This window comes from Balaenoptera physalus, assembly GCF_965194825.1.
Source record: "Balaenoptera physalus genome assembly, chromosome: 6".
NCBI classification, from domain to species: Eukaryota; Metazoa; Chordata; class Mammalia; order Artiodactyla; family Balaenopteridae; genus Balaenoptera; species Balaenoptera physalus.
Window position 1 is genome coordinate 21,944,147 of NC_138885.1, and position 18,794 is coordinate 21,962,940.

The 18,794-nt window shown below is 45.7% G+C and overlaps 1 protein-coding gene and 1 long non-coding RNA gene across 3 annotated transcripts in view; one reads left to right on the forward strand and one right to left on the reverse strand.

Moving 5' to 3' along the window:
- The window catches only part of LOC309662764, a 75,877-nt gene extending 68,434 nt beyond the window's left edge, over window positions 1-7,443 (reverse strand). For both annotated transcript variants that reach the window (XR_014264932.1, XR_014264933.1), the window contains exons 1-2: window positions 5,815-7,443; window positions 5,139-5,205 (exon numbers count right to left, since the gene is read on the reverse strand). This is a non-coding gene — a long non-coding RNA (uncharacterized lncRNA). The remainder of the gene's footprint in view (window positions 1-5,138; window positions 5,206-5,814) is intronic.
- Window positions 1-18,794, forward strand: part of LOC309662762 (uncharacterized protein) — a 254,989-nt gene that overhangs the window by 220,493 nt on the left and 15,702 nt on the right. The gene's annotated exons all lie outside the window — the stretch shown is intronic.

Here is an 18,794-nt window from a genome sequence, read left to right on the forward strand (position 1 = left end):
TTGCTTTCTAGGTTGAAAGGACTGTTTGAGGGAAATGAAGTTCTGTCTCCCTAATGACACTGTTTAGTTTTGCATCCCATTTCACTTAGAGGGTAAAGTCAACGAGATCTGTTTCCAGCCACTCTTACTCTTTGATTCCGGAGTGGGGCATCCTCAACAGGGTTTTATATCCTGCTGGAATGCAAGGCTGTTTTAGGAAATCCGTGCTGGGTTGAGAAAAAGCTGTGGTGTAATGATTGTGACCAAACCGTGTGTCCCAGATTTTCCTGGATGGTCCTCTATTCACGTAGTTTGAGGCTTCAATTAAGGCAGTTTATTTTGTGTGTATTAACACAGAATTTGACAAAGCATATATTTATGTTTGTGTGTGTGAAATACATATATGTTTATAAATAATATGTAAATAATATAATAATATAAAAAATATATTGCACACACGCACACACACATATATACGTGATTTATGGGTTTATTTGCATGAAGTCTTCTTTAGGATCTTGTGGCTTCAGAACATGTGTTCTGGTAAGTATTGTGGAAATAGCTAACTAGCTGAGTGACCTTGAACAAGTCATTTCCTGCCTCTGGGTCTTCTCAGTTCCCCACCACCCTGACACACAGCAGGATCTCAGTAACTGTTCTGGAGGGAACAAAATGCAGGCCCTTTCAGAGTTCTTTCTCCATCTTTGCCTTTTCTTCTCCCTCTAGGTGGAAAGTTCCATGGCCTTGTCCTTTGTACAGTCCTGGTCTTCATACCGTGTGACCCGTCACTGTTGTCCTGCATCTCTCTCTTGCTCATCTGCAGGAGACTAGAGGGCTGGGATGGGTCTTTACTGTTGTCATTCCATTGTTTAGCAAGTGGCAGGCTGGTAGCCAAAAAAAAAAAAAAAGACTGGAAGGAAATATACCAGAAAGATAACAATGGTAAGATAATGGGTAATATGTTATTCATCATAATTTTTTGTTGTGGTCTGAATGCGGGCTGGAAAAGAATTTCCAGACATAAGGCAGAACGTAAAGAAGATAGAATTTATTAGAGGGAAGAGTCGCTGCCAGAACAGCGGGCCGACTTCCTAGGAGTCTGGAAGAGTTGAGCCTGAACATGTGCCATTGATCAGTTTTTATAGCCAGAAAACAAAGGAATGGTCTGAGGTGAAAATTTCGTTTACTGATTGGTTGAGGCACATATATCTTCCTTCTGTAGGGTGGGAGTGGGACAGACCAGATGCCTTTCCTTATTTGGGACAGGTTCCGTTGCCCAGGTGGGCGTCGCTCAGGTGGGCTCAGGAATTTCATAACCATCTCAACATGGAGGGGAGTGCGATTAAGAGTCCGGTAAGGGGTGTAACCCCGAAACTTTTTCAGGCAGGGTCGTCCTTTGTCCTTGAAGCACCATTGTCCTTGGAGCACCACATTTTTCATGTTTTCTTTTTCTTTTTTTTAAAAAACCATGAAGAGATGTTACTTAGAGAATCAGAAAAATTAAAAAAAAGTAGTTTTCTCTTTTTTTTCTTTGAGCACTTAGGATCAGAGAGGAGAGGAGGGTGTTGAACAAATGTCCACGCTAAAGGCTATTGCAGCATATCCTCTGCCTGAGCTTCTGACATGCAGGGAAGCTGACTCTTCCTCACAGTCACCCACAAACTGGCCCACATCCTTGTGACAGGTGGCCACGTGGGTAGCAGAGCTGAGGATTGAGTCTATTGTGGGCTGTTCCCTTCCAGGGATTGATTTGAGCTGTGTCATGATAATCAAGCACAAATCAAAACCTGTATTGAATGTTTCATATACGAAATATCCCAGCAGTTAGAAGGCACTCAGGTTCTTGACCCCAGCCTGTGACTTCATTGAGGGCTGAGCTGAGGAGTGGGCCCGGTTCTGTGCTAGATGTGAAGGTGAGTCAAAGGAGCCAGGATGTGGTTCACGCCTTCTAGGAGGCTGATCTAGTAGTTGCGCTAGTGATTTGTAAGCTTCAGCAGCTAATCAACATCACAAGGCAGTGTTTAAACTTCAAATAAATGGTAAAAAAAAAAAAACCCCAAATGGGCCATGGGCATTTCTAGGAGGGAGAGAGATTGGAAAGGCTATATAAGAATGTGGTGTTTTCCATGACCAAGTGGGGTTTATCCCAGGAATGCAAGGATTCTCAATATAAGCAAATCAATCAATGTGATACACCATATTAACAAATTGAAGAATAAAAACCATACGATAATCTCAATAGATGCAGAAAAAGCTTTTGACAAATTTCAACACCCATTTATGATAAAAACTTTCCAGAAAGTAGGCATAGAGGGAACCTACCTCAACATAATAAAGGCCATATATGACAAACTCACAGCCAACATCATTCTCAATGGTGAAAAACTGAAACCATTTCCTCTAAGATCAGGAACAAGACAAGGTTGCCCACTCTCACCACTATTATTCAACATAGTTTTGGAAGTCTTAGCCACAACAATCAGAGAAGAAAAAGAAATAAAAGGAGTCCAAATCAGAAAAGAAGAAGTAAAACTGTCACTGTTTGCAGATGACGATACTATACATAGAGAATCCTAAAGATGCTACCAGAAAACTACTAGAGCTAATCAATGAATTTGGTAAAGTAGCAGGATGCAAAATTAATGCACAGAAATCTCTTGCATTCCTATACACTAATGATGAAAAATCTGAAAGTACAATTAAGGAAACAGTCCCATTTACCACTGCAACAAAAAGAATAAAATACCTAGGAATAAACCTACCTAAGGAGACAAAAGACCTGTATGCAGAAAACTATAAGACACTGATGAAAAAAATTAAAGATGATACAAACAGATGGAGAGATATACCATGTACTTGGATTGGAAGAATCAACATTGTGAAAATGACTATACTACCCAAAGCAATCTACATATTCAATGCAATCCCTATCAAACTATCAATGGCGTTTTTCACAGAACTAGAACAAAAAATTTCACAATTTGTATGGAAACACAAAAGACCCCAAATAGCCAAAGCAATCTTGAGAAAGAAAAACGGAGCTGGAGGAATCAGGCTCCCTGACTTCAGACTATACTACAAAGCTACAGTAATCAAGACAGGATGGTAATGGCACAAAAACAGAAATATAGATCAATGGAACAGGATAGAAAGCCCAGAGATAAACCCATGCACATATGGTCACCTTATCTTTGATAAAGGAGGCAAGAGTATACAATGGAGAAAGGACAGCCTCTTCAATAAGTGGTGCTGGGAAAACTGGACAGCTACATGCAAAAGAATGAAATTAGAACACTCCCTAACACCATACACAAAAATAAACTCAAAATGGATTAAAGACCTAAATGTAAGGCCAGACACTATCAAACTCTTAGAGGAAAGCATAGGCAGAACACTCTATGACATAAATCACAGCAAGATCCTTTTTGACCCACCTCCTAGAGAAATGGAAATAAAAGCAAAAATACACAAATGGGACCTAATGAAACTTCAAAGCTTTTGCACAGCAAAGGAAACCATAAACAAGATGAAAAGACAACCCTCAGAATGGGAGAAAATATTTTCAAATGAAGCAACTGACAAAGGATTAATCTCCAAAATATCCAAGCAGCTCATGCAGCTCAATATCAAAAAAAAACAAGCAACCCAATCCAAAAATGGACAGAAGACCTAAATAGACATTTCTCCAGAGACGATATACAGATTGCCAACAAACACATGAAAGGATGCTCAACATCACTAATCATCAGAGAAATGCAAATCAAAGCAACAATGAGGAATCACCTCACACCGGTCAGAATGGCCCTCATCAGAAAATCTACAAACAATAAATGCTGGAGAGGGTGTGAAGAAAAGGGAACCCTCTTGCACTGTTGGTGGGAATGTAAACTGTTACAACCACTATGGAGAACAGTATGGGGGTTCCTTAAAAAGCTAAAAATAGAACTACCATATGACCCAGCAATCCCACTACTGGGCATATACCCTGAGAAAACCATAATTCAAAAAGAGACATGTACCACAATGTTCATTGCAGCACTATTTACAATAGCCAGGACATGGCATCAACCTAAGTGTCCATCAACAGATGAATGGATAAAGAAGATGTGGCACATATACACAATGGAATATTACTCAGCCATAAAAGGAAACGAAATTGAGTTATTTGTAGTGAGGTGAATGGACCTAGAGTCTGTCATACAGAGTGAAGTAAGTCAGAAAGAGAAAAACAAATACCGTATGCTAACACATATATATGGAATCTTAAAAAAAAGGTTCTGATGAACCTAGGGGCAGGACAGGAATAAAAATGAAGATGTAGAGAATGGACTTGAGGACATGGGGAGGGGGAAGGGTAAGCTGGGACGAAGTGAGAGAGTAGCATTGACATATATACACTACCAAATGTAAAATAGATAGCTAGTGGGAAGCAGCCACATAGCACAGGGAGATCAGATCTGTGCTGTGTGACCCTCCTAGGGGGGTGGGATAGGGAGGGGGTAGGGAGACGCAAGAGGGAAGGGATATGGGGGTATAAGTATACATACAGCTGATTCACTTTGTGTTACAGCAGAAACTAACACAACATTGTAAAGCAATTATACTCCAGTATGATGTTAAAAAAAAAAAAAGAATGTGGTGTTTTAAGGGACTTCCCTGGTGGTCCAGTTTCGATCCCTGGTCGGGGAACTACGATCCCGCGTATCTCACGGTGCGGCAAAAAAAAAAAAAAAAAAAAAGAGAACAAAGAACGTGGTGTTTTGAGATGAGATTTCGAGGTCTCCATCGGTGGAGAAGAGGAGGCAGCCTTCCAGGGAAGGAAACAGCTTGCAGAAAGGCGTGGAAGTAAGGTCAGCCCATGTGATTAGCTTTAGGGGGTAGCAAGGAAGTGAATAACAGGTGGGAAGGGGGAAGAAAATGTGTATCTAGAATAAAGTGCTAAGTGAGGAAGACTGGGGCGTTAGGCTGGAGAGCTGGGGGTGGGTGAGGTGTGGGAGGGCTGTGAGAACAGAACAGTGGCATAGCCTTGAAGTGGGAGGTGGTAGGGAGCTATTATCACTCTCAGGGAAGGGCTCATGTAATGCAGCCTGAAAATGGTTAAGGACACGGGCTCTGGGTGATGCTGCCTGGGTTTGATTCCCGGTCCCAATTTGTGTTACCTGTTTGAGACTCAGTTTCCCCATCTGTAAAATCAGGATGGTGATAGCTTCTTCTCATAGAATTGCTCTGAGGATAAAAGAGATAATCTATGTAAAATATTTATTAAAAATTATTTTATTTTATATTGGAATATAATTGTTTTACAATGTTGTATTAGTTTCAGATGTACAGCAAAGTGATCCAGTTATACATGTACATGTATCTATTCTTTTTCAGATTCTTTTCCCATATAGGTTATTACAGAGTACTGAGTAGAGTTCCCTGTGCTATACAGGAGGTCCTTGTTGATAATCTATTTTATATACATGTAAATATTTAACACAGTGCCCAGCACATTGCATGAGCCTAAAAATTAGCTGCTATATGCAAATTAATATTAATACTCATTTCATCAGCATGGTAAAATTGTAGTAAGTTTGACAAGCCAGATATTAAAAACAACAAGAAATTATTCCTTTAAGGGGTCGAGCTTGAGAATACTTCAGGGAAGTCCCACTCCAGTCTCACAATTCGGCTCTATTTAGTGTCACTTAGCTTTTGTGAAATATTTACGTTGGCAGGTTACTCGACTATAATTTTTGTTCATTAGCCTCCTAAGCTTGGTGAGAAGATTAGTTTGTTTATCTTATATTGCAGAAGACACACATAGATATAAACAAAGTGACATTTAGTTACCTCTTCTGTTAGCATTTACCACCGTTACCAGCCAGAGATTCTCATGTGAAAATGAGGGATGGGAGTGATGGTCAGGCTATTCCACCCTCTGAAGAAGAAGGCAGTAAAAGATCTGAAGGGACCAGGATGATTTTTTTTCTCAGACAAACTTAAGACCTCGTCCTTGAAGAAGATTTGGAGTGACCAGAATTGCTAAAAGAGAACTGGCAAAGCAAATGAAATACCACACACTCTTTAGAACCTTCGTTATTCTTTTGGATGCTGTAGCTTAACTTATTGTTAATTAAAATGTAACTGCCTTCGGAAGGGATATTATTTTTGTGCTGTTATCAGTGGACGTCTTAAGTGGAGAATTATATTCCAAAGCAAAGAACAACATCCTCAAACTCAGCTGCCACTCTGACGTTCAAATGTTGGGAACATACGTGACTCTTTTTAATTGATAACAATGGTGCACTAAGGTGGTCCCCAGGGGATATGACTCAGGGCGAGTCAGGTGCACACAGAGGCTTGGTCCAGCCCTATTGTCTTTTGCCAGCAGGTCTTCACCGTGCTGCAGCTGGACTATCAGTGCAATTGTGTGATGTGGATGTGATGGAAGGAAAGGCAGTCAACACCAGTGCTCTTTCAGGATGCTCCGCAGCAGGTACCCCTGCAGTGACTGGCCCTGGGGCCACATGTGCTCTTGAACCAGACAGATGATGATGGCAGCTCGGGTAGCCTGTGATCTGGGGTTGTTATTATTGGTGTGTGGGTCCCAGAGAAGAAGGTATGGAAGAGGGGCCTAATAGAGAAGGAAGGGGACACCTACAGCCCTGTACCTGTCACTGTTCGGCTCAGGGCACAGCCTTAACATCAGCTGCCTCCCTGGGACCAGGTCCTTCCCGTAGAGGATGGCAAATCCTTTCCACAGACAAGCTAAGCTTCCATTCCTGGCCCATGGAACTGCACTCCTGTGTCCTCTTCCCTATTCCACGCTGTCCTCCTTTCAGGGAGAGAGGCCCTCTGTAGGGAGAAAAGAATGACTCCCTCTCCTTTTAGTTCTAGAAACTTGTTGTACCCCAGGGTCGGGCCCTTTGCATTTGGACCCAAAGCTGGGTAGTGTCTGTCGGTTGTTTTCCATGCATCCATTTCCTTTTCCTCTAGAGGTAGCATTCTAGTTTCCCTTTGGGTCAGCATCCCTCTCTCAGTCTTAGCCCATGTGGGCCACATGAGGCAGACTCCCCCTCCTGAGTCCTACGTGTGTGCGTGCGCGTTGTGATATGTGTTCTAGACTTGGCCAATGGGCATCATAGTGCTTGTTGCAGAGATGGCACATATAAGTCAAGCTGAACTGATGGGTATTAGTCCTTGGGCTTTCAATGTCACTATTGGCAAAGAGGTGCTTACTTTCTCCTGAGGTTACTATCTTGGTAAATGGGTATAAGCTTGGAACAACTGGTAGAAATCTAAGGGAAGAGATAAGAAGAACTTGCCCAGAGAATGAAGTAAAACTGAGAGAAAGAGAGGGGCATATTCCTGAAGATATCAGTTGAGCACCTGGATCCAACTGTTCCTGAAGACATAATATAGGTTTCTTTTCATTTCAGTTATATGAGCCAAATAAGTTATTTTTTTGTTTGTTTGAGCCATTTTGAACTGGTCTGTCTGTCACTTACAGTCTAAATAATCTTGGATGATACAGGCCACATTCTAGATCATCCAAAATATGTACAGTTAAATTTATAAACTTAAATTTTCCTGATGACTGTGTCTTCACATATCTCTGGTATACCAGCAGCCTGCCACCCATCCAGGGATCACAGCAATCTTGGGTGGCAGGGAGGTGGTACTTTCACATCTCTAATACCTGTGGCTATTGGCCACCTAGACATAGAGAAGAGAGTCAAAGGGAACATTTAGTTGCAGAACTTTCCTGAACCAAGATTTTCCAGAGAACTTACACTTCTTTCTATTTGTATTTTGTAACACTGAAAAATCCTCAGGCAAATGTTGACCCTCTGGGTTATGTAGAAAAGTTGTAGAAATCATCTGCTGAATTGGAAAGTCAAGTGTGTCCTGTGTATCTGGGTAGTGCTTTCAGGGATCTGAAACATTTCAGAGAATATTACAAAGTTCTGAAATCAAAGTTTTAGTGTGTGCCTGGATCCTAGAACTCTCTTTGTCCAACTTCCTCATTTCAGAGGAGGAAAGATTCAGAGAGACAAAGAAGCTTTGCTAAGGTCTCATAGCCAATATGGTTGCAGACTGCTACTACCAAGAACTAGAAGAATAGAGAGGGTCCCTCTGCATACCTCGCAGAGACCAGAGACTAAACCCTTTGCTCACTGTATTAACACCCTTCAGCTGCAAGTGACACATCTCCGCCACTGAAACCAGCAAAAGAGGACTTTATTGCTCTCATAGCTAAAAACTCCAGGAGACTGGTCTAACTTCAAGTAAGGGTGGATCCAAGAGTTCATAATTATGTCATAAAGACAAGTCTTTTTTTTTTTTTCCTCTGTATTAATTGCACTGCTTTCCTCTGTGTTGGCTTTGATTCTCCAGCAGATTCTATCCATGTAGTGGCTTTTGGCAACAGCTATCAGATTAGTAATTCTACTTGATAAAGAGCTTCTATTTCCAAGAGTTCTTGCAGAATCCCAGGGCTCATGTTCATGGGCTCAGAGGGGGTCACTGTGGCTAGGGATTGGTGTTGCTGTTAGCATCGTGGGACCACCCCAGACTGTAGCAGCTCGGGAGGGGTGGCCTCCACGCAAGCCAGTTGAAGGGAGGCTGAGAGTCGGGGAGGGGTGACCAAAGTGACCTTGCTGTTGTTACCTGGAGGAGGAAAGACAGTTGCCAGAAATGATAGATGCCCGCTTCTCTTACCTTGAGCAAGGAAGGAGTCTGGGGGAGACTAGAGCAGGGCTTAGTAATGGTATCTGGCCTTAGGCCTGCAAGTTGCACTTTCAACCCAGCAATATAACCTCTGAAGGTTTACTCAACGGCAGAGATGAGGTTTTGTGGGAGAGGGTATCAGGTTGGCCACTCCTAGCGGCCTTGTGTCTGATAAGCACCCTCATCTTGGCTGCACTTTTCCATTTTCTGGCTGTGATAGGGCACCATGCCAAACATATCTCAGACAAATATCTGTATTGTTTGTGGCATGATTGTGACTTCCTGTCTTCCAATTTAGCTTTCTGCCTTGCTTTTCACTGTCTGGGTCATTTGATATTACATCTGGTGCTTCCTGTTTTTAAAGTCTCTGACTCAAGTCATCCGACTGTAGAAACCAGGGGTCAACTTCTTCATCAGTGATGCCGGCTTTAGTCATTTGTTTTGGTATCCTAACAGAGATTTGCGTAAGGAAAGCTGTCAGGTGTCTGCTGGTTTTCTCAGCTTCAGATACTTCCTTATTTATGAGTTTTTGTTTTTCAGACTTTGGGACTTTCTCTCCCTCGTGTGGATGTGGTGATGGGGGTGGAGGTCACCTTCCCCACCTCCATCCCCACCAATTCAAGAGCGGTTTTCTCTCCCTAAGCAAGAGCTCCTGAGCCCCATGTGGGTCCCAAGCCCCAGGGGTCCAGCTCTCAGAACGAGGCTGCTTCAGGGGTGACAGGCTTAGCCATCCTCCTGATGCCTCCCCCATGCCTCCTCTCCCAGTCTTGGGTTCACTGGTCTCCCGTTTCCTCTCCTCTTCAAAGGGGTCAGCTCTGATGAAATGCCTCTTGTCAGGCTCGCAAAAATGCTACTAAATGCAGATTTCCTTATTTTTGCCAAAGAAAGAGAAACGTTTTAGTCCCTGAAAAGTTCACTTCATTTAACCTTTCTTTCCACGGAATGGCCTGACTTGGGAGGAAGGGGATGAAAGCCCCAAGACATTTATATCTAGGAATAGAATATTTATGATATATCACTTACACAGCTTTCAGGCCCTCTGGGGAGAGGAGCTTTGCTGGCCTGAGCTGTACCAGACTTACCTTATTTCTTTTTTGGTTAAGGCAGATGGATGGATTCAGGGAATTTAAGATAATGGGAGAGAGGAGATTTATTCTGCCCTAAAGGCAATGGCAACTTTTGGCAGGGAGCAGCGGAGGAGGGGTGGGGGAAGGCTGGGGAATCTATAAAAACATGGAAACCAGCCCTTGAGACTTGACATTCTGCTCCTCCGTGTGAAAACTTCGCTGAACAAGGGATCGGTTGGACATGGCGGTTGTGAAGGGTCGGAATGTCACTGTGGGCAGTTCCGTTGGTGTCTCCTGAGGCCGTAGTTGGACTCACAAAGGCTCCATTTTCAGAGGAAGGGCCTGGACCGCTCTGCTTCCCAGGGGCATGAGGGGCCGAGGCCAAGTCCTCCCTCACTCTACCTTACCCCAGGCCAAGGGACCCCTGGGGCTGGGAAAATGTCTGGGCCTCTTGCATTTGTGCCAACCTTGGCACAAGAGTGAGGAAATCCCCTCCTGTCTGAGTCCTCTCTTCACTGCCTTTTCTCTGGGTGATGATGGTGGAAGTCTGGCCCGTTGTGTAATTCTGCGTGCATGAGGTGGGCTCGCTCAACAACTCAGCCCTTTATATTCCTCAGTCAAAATCAAGTGCTTCCCTGAGCCCAAGGGAAGAGAGGCAACAGGGCTTAGTGTCATGACTTAAAACAAGAAAAAACCCAGTAAAATCCCAAACCAAAAAAACCCCCTTGTTTCTGTGTAATCCTTTAAATGACCTCGTTTCTCCTCTGCAGCCACCCATGAGGTCAGGAGGATGGACGTCACTGGTGGATGGGAGAGTTAAGACGGAGGAGGGAAGGGACCCATCCAACGTCAGTGGGCTTCCAAGGCCAGGGTGGGTTTGGAACGCTGGTCTTTCATTTTTACTTGACAAAAGCAACAAAACCACACCATAAAAAATACTTTCACCCAGACAGACTAAAGATTCAGATGTGACTGAAGGTGCTAGGGAAACTATCCAAAGCAGATGAGACCATCACAAAGTTATCAAGGCCATGAGAAAGGGGCAGGCAGACGTCTGGGGCATAACTGGAGATTATTCTAGAGTCTCCTTAATTCCTGCTTCCATTCAGGAAGGTGCCCTTCCGCACCCTACCCCTGCTGCCCTTACAGATGTTGGCCTTAAGTGTTTCCCCAGTGCCTGCAAGGAAGGTAGCAGCTCACCCTGGGCTGGCCCCTGCTCTGTCCCCCTGTGCTTCTTCCTTCTCCCCTCCAGCCCCCCAGACCAGGTCTGATTCTGTTTCAGGAAGGGGGACCCCTTCCAGGGCCTGAGAGTGGGCTCTTGTCTAACACTCGGAAATGAATTGTCCGAGGAGACACACATGCTGACAAAGCAAGAGACTTTATTGGGAAGGGGCGCCCGGTCAGAGAGCAGCAGGGTAAGGGAACCCAGGAGGACTGCTCTGCCACGTGGCTCGCAGTCTCAGGTTTTATGGTGATGGGGTTATTTTCCGGGTTGTCTCTGGCCAATCATTCTGGCTCAAGGTCCTTCCTGGTGGCACGCACATCACTCAACCAAGATGGAATCCAGCGAGAAGGATTCTGGGAGGACACATGGACTGGAATCTCCTATCTCCTTTTGACCTTTACTGAATTCTTCTGGTTGGTGGTAGCTTGTTAGTTCTGTGTTCCTTACCAGGACCTCCTGTTGTAAGATAACTCGTGCAAGTGGCTACTATCTTGCCAGGCCAGGGTGAGCGATTTCGGTCAGTGTTTCCCTTAGCAATTCCAATGTCAGTGAGGACATCCCCTGAGAAATACCTCATGTGTCTCGTAGTCGAGGAAGTCTTATCTTCTGGATGTTCTGCTGAGGGCTCCCTTGTGGGAATCTATAGTACAGCAGCCTTGTTAAGGGCGTAAGGACTCAGAGTCCTGGGTTCAGATCTTCACTCAGCCATTCTTAGTTACGGAATGACCTCAGGCTAGGTATTTAATCTTTTTAAGTCTCACTTGCTTTGTCTGTAAAACAGTTGTTTTTATGGATTTCTAAGAGTGCTTTGTACAGTGCCTGGCACCAAGTAAGTACTCAAAAAAAGGAAGCTATTATTAGCATCCTGCTGGATAAATACAGTCCAGTTTTCTTAATCCAATGTGAAATTCCAATTAACTTCCACTTTTAATTGTTATGATAATTATTAAGATTTTTAAACATCTTCCCTTTCAAAAATATATTTGCATACAGCTTAGCGTAATACTAGAGCCTCTGGAATGAGACCGGCCTAGGTTCACGTTCTGGATTCACCATTTATCTGCTATATGAAACTTCATTTCTTTGAGTCTGTTTCCTTATCAGACTGGGCCTAGGAGCAGCTCCTTCAGATTGTATTGTATTTATGAGAATTGTATGAAAATGGCTCCATTAATGGTTGCCCTTATTACGTTTTATTAAGTGCCGACTGTGTGCTCAGTGTTCTCACACCTGATTTCTCATTTTGTCAATACAATAATCTTATGAGATTAGTAGTGTTATTATTCCCGTTTCATGGATTAGGAAACTGAGGCTCAGAGAGGCTAAGTAACTTGTCTGAGGTCACAGAGCAAGTAAGTAGTAGGAACTGGACCCTTCCACATTGCTCCCCACCTAAGCCCTACACAACACATTTTACCCTAAACCTGGGGTCACTATTTTCTCTTTAGCTTTTGGTATTTCCAGGATTCATTCTTCCCTGGGTATGCGGCTGTGTCCTCAGCCAGGATGTCCAGAGGCTTCCTATCCTTACCTCTGTCACCTCTGTCTCTTGCCATGCTTGCCTCCCCTGCCAGCCTCAGGCATCCTTGAGGTCAGAGGCTGGGTCAGTCCCTGCTTTCTCAGTGCTGGTAGCTTGCCTGGCCCATGGCAGGCTTCCACCCAGTGTGTGTAAAATTAGTAACTGATGAATGCAAGGCAGTGACTGTGGGCGTTTCAGGGTGCAGGGCCATCCCACGCTGTCTGCCCGCCTCCATCTCTGTATTGCCTGTCACAGATGGGCTGCCTGAGATGTCACGACCATGTCTGTGGCCTGTGGACTCCACTTCCCCTGAATCATCAGCTCTCTGTGTACTCTTAGCTCATCTACGTCTCCCGGGCAGCACGGCCCGGGCCCAATGCCTGGCGTGGGGTCTCACTTCCTGCTCCCATCCTGCACACCTTTCGTGCAGCACTAATTCACCCATAGATTCGAGGCCACACCAGCTCCCCAGATCTCTGGGCCTGGGCTCCTGCTCTTAACCACAGCCACATGCAAGCTTCCAAACAGGCGTGCTTTCGTTTGTACATCATTCGTTCATTTATTCTTTCATTCATTTCCCCGCCGATCTAAGTCCTATAGAGATCTGGATAAATAAGAAACTCACAATTAAGGATAGTGTCTCTTAAACCTGGATATGCCTTAGTCTCATGTAGAACAATTTTTACAAATACAGATTCCTAGGCCCCATCTGATCCCTCCAGAGGTGAATCTCTAGGAGCAGTAATCTTGTAACTGTAGGAACCTGTATATTTAAGATGTGCTCAGCGTAGCTCTGAGGCACAGCCGGTTTGGACAACCTCTCGTCTGGGAGATTTTACCTGTACAGCAAATACCCTGAGAAGGAGTGGAAACCAAGACACAGGGCTACTGCAGGCAGGTGTTGCCCTGTCTCATCCCTTATCCTTTGTATTTGGGCTCAATGGCCTCTAACTGTCCTGAAGTGCTTACTTCTTCCTGGGGGGGTCCTTGCTTATTTATTTAGTTTTATTATTTTCATTTATTTATTTCTGGCCACACTGTGTGGCTTGTGGGAACCTAGTTCCCTGACCAGGGATTGAAGCTGTGCCCTTGGCAGTGAAAGCGTGGAGTCCTAACCATTGAATCACCAGGGAATTCCCAAGGGGGGCCCTTGTTTAAAACTGTTGCCAAATGGTCTGCTCCCTGGGACAACGACGATGTCTGTTTTCCTCACTCTTGTGTCCCCAGTGCTTACACAGAGCCTGGTATGGAGTAGGGGCCCAGTAAATATCTGTGAATGAATGCATGTATGAATGAATGAATGAGTGAATTCCTGATTCCCTTTAGGTGCATGGTGGGTCCCTCCCCTTGTCGTTTCCATGATTCTGGGACTAGGAGGGAGACAGGGAGAGCGCTGGGCTAGGATGAGAGGCCGTCTCAGCTCTGCAGCCCCGCGGGCCTCCATCCAGCCCTGGCCACTGTGATCCTGCCGGGACAAAGGAGCATGTTGGGACAGGAGTGTGCCCAGCCCTCTGGGAAGCGTGGAGTTTGCCAGAGACGAGATTGTCCTGGGCTGAGATTCTGAGCAAGTGAGAGGCGGCTGGCACGGCATAGTCATTAAAACAGTAGTTGACCTCTTGGCAGCTTGAGTGAAGCCCTGAAGCCCTCAGCCCTCCCCCAGTGGGCCCCCGGGACCCTCAGAGAGAGGCCCATCCATCACAGGGGTCCCCCGGGGAGGGCCACGGGCACTTCGCTGCGAGTTGGTTATGGGGCTCTGTCTTCAGCACAGATCTTGTCAGATTCAAGCTGTCAACCGCACAGACCCTGAAAGCCTGTCCCAGACCCCTGGGGACGCGGCGGGCGACCTTGAGGGGCCTCTGCTGAGTGTGGCACTGTGGCGATAAGAAGGACAAATGGGAAGAAGCCACCTGGGCCAGTAGCCCATTGTGCTGGTCCATGCCAGCCCCTCTACGTCTGTCCTTGAGGGGCGTCTGGGCAGCTGCACTGAGTGTGTTTCCCCCCTCAGCCCCGCTGTGCCAGCTCTCACCAGGAACTTGGAAGGAGGCAGCCCACGGAGCCGCTTAAGGATACCAACTGCTGCCACCTAGAAGCTGTGTGACCTTGGGCAAATTACTGAATCTCTCCGAATCTGTTTCCTCAGGTTGTGGTAAAGACTGCATGAGATGAAGCACTGCTAAGCGCAGGGCCTGGCGCATGATAATTGCTCAATGATTATCAGCTATTGTTAGAGTTTGTGGAGGTGAAACACAAGGCAGCTTGCATTCCTTGCTGGTTTCTCATTTCAGTAGCATTTTAACTCTACGTGGCCTCATAACCTCTAGTGCCCATGGAAGGATGAGTGTGTGGAGGCCAGGCTGGGATTGGGGGCCAGGTCTCCCACGCGGGTTGCTTCCCAGCTAGGTCTTCAGATGGTCTGCTGAGGGATGGGACGGGCGCACCAGCCCTGTGTGTGGGCACAGCTGCCCGGGTTCTCTTCCGAGGGCTACACGCCTGGCCATGTGGGGGGCTGTCTCCTGCCTGTGGTGGAGGCAGCAGCTGGTCTGATGGATGGGCGCTCCTCAGGCCCGCTCTGGGGCAGAGGAGATCGCATCTGGGGCCGTGGGCAGCTCTAACTCTGGACCAATGAGTCAAAAGTTGAAGTCACATTAAAACTATGAAGAAGGCCAAGAGCAGATAGGAACTGTGAGGAATCTGGATGCTAGGGGCGCTGAGAGGAGCAGCAGGAAGATGAGGAAAAGGAAAGCTGCTCAAGACGATGGCGGGGGGCATACACTGATGTCTGTGAAGAGGTGGTTTCAGAGTGCCATTTTTGAAGGGTCAAGAGTGTTGACCCTTCAGTGCCATTTTTGAAGGGTCAAGAGTGCCATTTTTGAAGGGTCAAGAGTGTTCTAGAAGGCTCCTTTGAGCAGAAGCCAGGGTCCCCTGCCTTTGCATCTGTGGTGAGTATTGGCTGCTGGGACTGACCCCAAACCTCCTCCTCCTCAGGTTGGAGGATACTAGATGGAAATGGCAGGGCTCCCACACCCACAGGCTGGCTCCTCACCAGCGTTCATTAGCACCTGCTGGGTTAGGGTGAGCTATAAAAAGTTGCAGGTCAAGGGCTGTTGGGCTGGCCCCTCCACTTCCCTGGGGGGTCCCTACCTCTTGCCAAAGTAAGGCGCTTGCAGTGGCCCCTCTGGAGGGTGGCTGTCCTTTGATCCTCTCCTGAGATCAGAAAGGGCAGCTGGGGTAGGGCAGCCAGAACCAGGCTGTGACCCAAAGGGACCTTGAACTGTGGGCAATGGCAACTGCCACCCGGAAGCAGGGCTGGTGCAGGGGGGTGTCGAGGAAGAGGCTGGTGGTAGCTGGGCAGTCGGAGGTTGGCGTGGCTTATTGGGTTACGGCAGGGCTCTGCCTGCCTCCACAATTACTCAAAGGCAGAAGCTGCGTTCCCTACTGACCCTTTAAGAAAGGCACCAGTGGAGTGAAAACCCAGAGAGCGTGACCAGACACCAGTCCCTCTGTGCTGACGGTCACACACTCTCCTGTCCAGACCTGCAAGTGTTTGGGGGGGCTCCACCCACCCTCAGAGCTTATCAAACAGCCCTGGGCTACCTCTGTCCCTGACCACACTAGTGACTGTGTACGGGTCATTTTCTCTCTCTCTGGGTGTCAAAGGGTTTGCAGTAGATCCGTGTTTCCCAAAATGTGGCTTTGTGTCCCACTGGCAAAACACAAGTGGAATTTAGGTAGTGTGTGGATGAGCTATTTTATGTATTTATTTTAGCGCTTATCAGAAGAAAACTGGCACATCAAACTTGTGATTTCATCGTTAGTATTAGCCTGGGATAAGGCTAAGTTTATTGAAGTAAAAAAAAGGGAGTCAAATGTAAAGAAAAAGAACTCAGTTAAATAATGGTATAGGTTAGTGCTGGGCAGTAGAACTATGATGGGAGGCAAACATGCAAACCACATATGTAATTTAAAATTTTATATTAGTCACATTAAAAAAAGAAACAGGTGAATGTTTTAAGAATAGATTTTATTTAAGCTGATATAGCTAAAACATCATTTTGACGTGTACTTGGTAAAACGAGATATTTTATATTATTTGGTAATAAGTCTTCAAAATCTGATGTGGATTTTACACTTCCATCACATCTCAATTTGACCTGGCCATGTTTCATGGTCTCAGTGGCCACGTGTTTCTGTGGCTATCGCGCTGGCTGTGTAAGTCTCAGTGATACGCAGGCATGCCAGCGTTATAAAGGTGGCATGTGGATTTCTGCCGTCTAGAGTTTTCCAGCTCAGCTCTAATGTCTGGGCTTCTCTGCCCCACTCAGACTTGCTCTCCTTCACTTTCCAAATTGAAGCCACCTTCTTGCCTATCACCCCTCTTACTTTCCTCTCTTACCGAGCAATGTACTTCACCAGTTGCCCCTAAGAAATTTTATGTGTGGAGGTTTGTATTGTACATGTTCGGTGAATCTTTTGCAAGAGATAAATCAGAGAGAAGCCCCTTCTGAAAGCCAGACAGAAATGGCTTTTGGGTCATTTCTCCTGCTGTCTCTTTTTTTTTTTTTTTTTTTTTTCTCCTGCTGTCTCTTAATCATCGGCCAGTGGCTACTTGCAAGTCTGTATTCATCAGTGACGGATCTACCTTCTCTGATTCATTTGGCAGGTGGCCTGAGGGGATGTGACAAGCTCTCCTGCAAGTCCTTTAACCTCATTTGTTATCAATGTTTTATATTGATCAGAATTATCTGCGGAACTTCCTAAAAATGCAAGGGTGATTTTGACGCCATTGGATATGGGGCATATGATTATGTTCTGGGCATGTGATTCTGATACACATGAAGTTTGAGAACCACTGCCTGAAATCTATTCCTATAGTCTATAGGCTGATAATGGCATGCTGGAGGACTCCAAATTGGAATTTCACAGGCCTTGACATTTCAGACATAAGCACTAGAAGAAGAGGCATGGACTGTTTCCACCCAACGGTTACGACTAAAGTAATTAGAAATGTTCCTGAATTTGCCACAAAGGACTGAGCATCAACCCAAAATTGCCTTAGAATAAATACCTACTACACTCTAACCAAACCAGGCATCAGCTTCCTGGGCCCTTAGTGACTATTATTTTCAAAAAGTGTTCTCACTCTCATCCCCCATTTATTATCCCTGCCATTTTATCCCCCGTAATGTTCTCCAGGGACCAATTAATACTATCTGAATGGAAGCATGAGTCATAAGTGGGAATGAGCTTGTCCGAGATCGGATTTCAATGTGTTTGCATGTGTACCCCTGTGTGTGTGTGTGCGCGTGCGTGCGTGTGCAGCATTACATCAGAGGGAAAACTGCCTGTACCCAGAATCTCAGGTCTCATCAAGAAAGCCGTCCTTCCACCCCACTCCAGGAATAAAGCCCTCGGAACTCATGGATTCCAGATGGAGAGACAAAGTGAACTCAATTCACGTGAAGGAGAGGAATCAGAGAAGGATTCTCAGGCCCAGATGCAACAGAGTTAAAGCTAGGGCCCAAGAGAAAACGGTAGAATCCTCAGAGTAAGGGGAGAGAGAATTTAGATTCAGTAAAGGTGTACTCTGTACCAGGTATTTAACATTTGTTACCTTTTAATGACCCTGTAGGGTAGATATTTTTAGTCTCATTTAACAGACTAAGATGCTGAGGCCCAGAGAAATAACTTGCCCTGTGTCAGCTGGCAGGTAGGTAGTAGAGCTGGGGTCCGAATGATTGGAAGGCTGACTCCAAAGCTCATGTTTTTCTCTGAATGCGAAGTGCTTTTTCAAGATAGCAATGCTCAGCCCATTTCTGGGTTCCCTATAGACTGCTTGACTTACTCCTTGTGAAAAGAAAAGAAGTTAGACTATGTCTTTGTTGAAGTCAGACCCCTATTCTGTATCCCTATGTCCCTAGAGGAGGCCAGCCCCTCCCTGCCAGCATCAGTTTCCACGGTGCACTTGTGAAGGTGACCCTCTTAGTTTGGGAGCTGCAGCATCACTAACTGAGTTCATATATCTTGTACCAGCCAGGGAGCCGCTACGAGGCAGATGAAACATTCAAAGGAGTAATGGAGGAGAGTTTAATGAAAAAACCAGTTTACAGAGGCTGGGTAGGGTTAGGGAACCAACAGGGAATAGAAAGGCGCCCAGGGCATAGCACTCTGGGCCTGGAGGGGCAAACAGAGGGAGTGTTTTCTCAAACCCAAGGAGAACTGTGGCCCTGGGAGAGGCACTTCTAGACAGGAGCCGAGGGCATAGTTAGAGGCATGCAGCTCCTGCCAAAGT